Below are 5,000 nucleotides of genomic sequence, written 5' to 3'. Positions count from 1 at the left end.
TCACACGTGGACGGTTTCCTTTCCGAAGTAGTGGTCGCATTTATGTTGATGCTGTTGCTGTTATTATTGTTGTTGGAGCTGGTGGTGGTGGTGGAGGTGTTAGCCATCATCGTCTTTGTCGCCTGTTCAGTGTATGTCATATCTTGACCTTCGACCTCGATCAACTTCGATGTCGATGGTTTCTCCATCAACATTCTCAAAGGTCGATATTTTTCATCGAAGTAGCGCAGGGCAAATTCGATCTCTCTTCCTCTGGAATCACTGCAGACCATCTCCTCCTCAGTCGTCGTCGTTGTCGATGTCCATATTTCGGACAAATAGGCGTTGGTCGTGATTCCAGCCTCGAACACCTCCGACCACATCTGCTTGACCACTTCGATGTTCTGGTCAAACGGATGAACGCCCATACTGGCCAGTTTTCTCTTTCTCTGCTGGTTTTATTGTTTAGTTTATTTGTAATCCAAGCGCCAGGAGTTCGATTCTTGCACGAGTCAGCAGAATGGGGAACAGCTTTTACGTAACACCGGCATTGTTAGCGTCACCTAGTGGCGGTGACGATGGGAAACCTTTCCTCTCTCGACTTCTGTTCCATCAAGTGTATATATATAGATATATATATATATATATATATATATATATATATATATATATATATATATATATATATATATTATTTTGTTTAAAAGAGTTCCAACTCTGTCTGTTTATATATATATATATATATATATATATATATATATTATAGGCATCTCTGTATTTTAAATATATATATATATATATATATATGTGTGTGTGTGTGTGTGTGAGTAAAAATAAATACAAAAAAAGGGTTTTGTATGATCGTGTATAGAGGAATATATTATTTTATTAAAAGAGTTCCAACTCTGTCTGTTTTTTATGTTTTATTTATATTCTTGTAAAATTAATGTGGGATATAGAATATGGAATATATAATATATAATATAAAAATTGATGGTACAATGAAATGAAGTATTGAATGTCTTATTGAATATATGGAATATGTCTTATTGAATAGATGAAATATTGAGTGTTCAATATAAAGGATTAAATATATAAAGGCGAATTTTCTATACCTTGTGGTATTTCATCATGGCCGGTATGACAGACTGTAACAGACTGTAATAGATTGGCTGATTTTTTTGTCTTTTATACCAATTCCTTTGGACAGCAGCAGTATGTGTTTGGCTATTTTTAGAATTGATGCCAAATTTATTTTTAGAAATGATGACATTTGAGAAATTGTTTTGTGTTTTGGTTGTAGGGATAAGATTTTTAAACCCCAGTAGGTGTTTGGCTATTCTTAGAAATGATGCCAAATCTATTTTTAGAAATGATGACATTTGAGAGATTTTTTGTGTTTTAATTATAGGGATAAGATTTTTAAACCCCAAGTAAGATAAATTTAATCATTGTTCGTTAAGAGTGGGTTTGAATTTCTTAATAAAGTCCTTTTCTTTGCATTTTCTCTCAATTTCATTCCGGTTGTAAAGTTTATGGAATGGAAATATATTCTATATTCCATATTCTATATCCCACATTAATTTTACAAGAATATAAATAAAATATAAAAAACAGACAGAGTTGGAACTCTTTTAAACAAAATAATATATTCCTCTATACACAATCATACAAAACACCTTTTTTTGTATTTATTTTTACTCACACACACATATATATATATATATACATACATATATATATATATATATATATATATATATATATATGTATATATATATATGTATATATATGTATGTATGTATATATATGTATGTATATATATATATATATATATATATATATATATACCCACCCACACATACATCTATCTACATATATATATATATATATATATATTGTCATCATCGTCGTTTAACGTCTGCTTTCCATGCTAGCATGGGTTGGACGATTTGACTGAGGACTGGTGAAACCAGATGGCTGCACCGGACTCCAATGTGATCTGGCAGAGTTTCTACAGCTGGATACCCTTTCTAACGCCAACCACTCCGAGAGTGTAGTGGATGCTTTTACATATCACCGGCACGAGGGTCAGTCAGGCGGTATTGGCAACCGCCACACTCAAATGGTGTTTTTTACGTGCCACCTGCACAGGAGCCAGTCCAACAGCACTGGCAACAACCTCGCTCGAATGTTTTGTTTATGTGCCACCAGCACAAGTGCTAGTAATGCGATGCTGGTAATGATCATGCTCAAATGGTGCTTTTTACATGCCACCGGCATGGAAACCAGACAGCTGCTCTGGTATTGATCCCACTCGGATGGTGCTGTTAGCGCTCCACTGGCATGTGTGTCAGTCGTCAAATTTGGTTCAGTTTCGATCTCACTTGCCCCAACAGGTCTTCGCAAGCAGAGTTTGGTGTCCAATGAACGAAGGTTGGCATGGGTGCCAGTTGTCGAGCTGTGGACTGTTCTGTTAACATTTGCTTGAGTTTTCTGTCCCACTAGGTCATGAAGAGGCCGGCCACATCTCCAGCTACACCGACACCGATGGCTGCACCTTGAACCTGCATCCATACCTTTTTTTATTAAACTTTACAAGGTGGTTCTTCAAGGTGGTTTTTACACTGGCCCCTATTGCATGTGCAATCATTTCTTTCACCTGATTGTTGTTCTCAAGGTTTTGGGCGGGTGCAATCCAGCCACTCCAGCACTCTGTGGTGCTTTTTTTTTTAATGCTGAAGTGATGGTGAGTGGTCTTCCCCTCTGTGACCTGGTGGGAGCAGAATCTATTAAGGTCATGGTCGTCTAAATAGTCACCATTGGAGCTTAGTCTGATGAGGAGGCCCAGTTCCCTCGTGTTGACCTTACGGAACTCCACTTCACACTCACAGATTACCTAAATGCATTTCTCCACAGCAAAATATGTCTATAGATGGGTAGAGTGAAATCTCATCTTTACTAACCACTCCACAATCTGTGAGGTCGTTGGAGTGGTTGCAAGTACTGATTTTACTGAGGAGATCTCCCTGCTCACACAAACATCTGGAGACATCTCTATGATGCCGTAATACCTGTGAGAGGAAGTAGGACAGTCTATAGTTTCTGGAGATATTGCAAGATGCAACGAAAATTTTAGAAAAATAAAAAAGAAATAAGTGGAAATTTTACCGGTGAGTGTGTTAAGTTATAAAGGCACCAAAAGAGAAGGACTCTTCCCAGACACAAAAGTATATATCGTTGCTATTATGTTAAACTATTATGATACTTTTGCATAATAGCAACAATACACACACACACACACCTATATATACATAACAACAACAACAAAAGTGAATGAAAGAGAGAACAAATACTGTAATAATACTGGAATAATTTTAATGCATAAACGGTACAACAGGGTGTTTATTAGAGTCCAACACCACAGAAGAGTATATGTATGTGTGTGCGTGTGTTTGTGTATATATCTGACACATGTGTGTCTAAGCACCTTTACATTATACTGTTTGTATGTGTATATATGCATATATACACATACATACACATATATTTACACACGTATACATACACACATGCACGCACACACATTTTCTTTTACAAGCACATATATATATATACATAAGCATACATATCCACAAATATACATAAATACACATACATTTACATATATACATAAACATATATACAAATGTACACACACACACATACGTATGTGTTTGCGTGTATAAACATTCCACTATTAGAACTATTGCACAATCACTAATATATATGCATCTGTGTGTGTGTGTGTGTGTGTAGTTAAATAAGCTTTAGGTAAAGACCTTGTGGGTGTAATGATGTGTGGAAACAATTGTAGTGATTTTATTATATGAAAAGCAATTATAATTAAGAATTGAAATGTTTAAACACCTTCAGAAATTTGTGACGGCATTTCATTGTAAAATTCCCATTAAAATTTAATAATTCTAATTCAGAAGTAATTATATAATACATTTAATCACATGTAGAATTGCCAATACTGTACAATTGGGCAGAACAAATAATGGACTGCTTTAAAATCATACTTAATATTCCTATCTTTTAAGTCGCAAATGCATTTACTAAGATTTGTAGAATTACTTTTCCTTCTATACTTAAACGAATGAAAATGATTATGAAATCTAAATTTCCAAATTGTAGAAGATGAACCTAAGTAATTAAACTAATGATCCTCTTATTACCTTACATTGATACACTATATTTTGCCTTAAACACTAATTTTCTAAACGACAGACAATTTTTCATATATTAGATATTAAGCACAATTTTTCTAAAAAAAGTTTACAATATTTAATAAATAGATAACTAATTATCATCACATAGAGTCTCTGTTTCATGTCTTTAGTTTATATTCTTTCGTTATCCACTGATGTCACCAACAGTTGAATACAAAAATAGCTTTTCTTAGATTATACTTCTTAACTTTGTTTTTGTATGCGTTCACGTACTGGAAATATTTCCTTGGTCGACTCCAAATTTAACTGATTTTGGACCACCTTGAAAACCTTGTGTTAACATGTATTTTCAGATATATTAATCTGAATTATATTTTCTCTATCTAAATGTGTTGATACAACAGAAACAATTATCAGCTTTATATGGTGAATTCTACATTTAACCTTTTCGTTACTGTATTTATTTTGAGATGCTCTGTGTTTCTTTCAATTAATTTTAAATATAACAAAGAATTTAGTAAAATAACTTAGTTATCATTCAGCTAGTGTTAGGAACATAAATTGTGACTAAGGTTTGGTGGAAGATTTTAATTCAGAACTTCTGAAAACAAGACATTTGTACTACAGAGAGCCAGAGGTGGTTTTAACCAGGTTGGCATCAAAAGGGTTAAGAATTGTTTCTCTATTATATATTTTGACCCATTTGTTAACATATTTCTGTTGAGGTGCTCTGTGTTTCTTTCAATTAATTTTAAATATAACAAAGAACTTAGTAAAATAACTTAGTTATCATTAAGCTAGTGTTAG

This window comes from Octopus bimaculoides, chromosome 30 (assembly GCF_046866305.1).
Source record: "Octopus bimaculoides isolate indiv1 chromosome 30, ASM4686630v1, whole genome shotgun sequence".
NCBI lineage: Eukaryota > Metazoa > Mollusca > Cephalopoda > Octopoda > Octopodidae > Octopus > Octopus bimaculoides.
Note: the sequence above shows the minus strand (reverse complement) of the source record.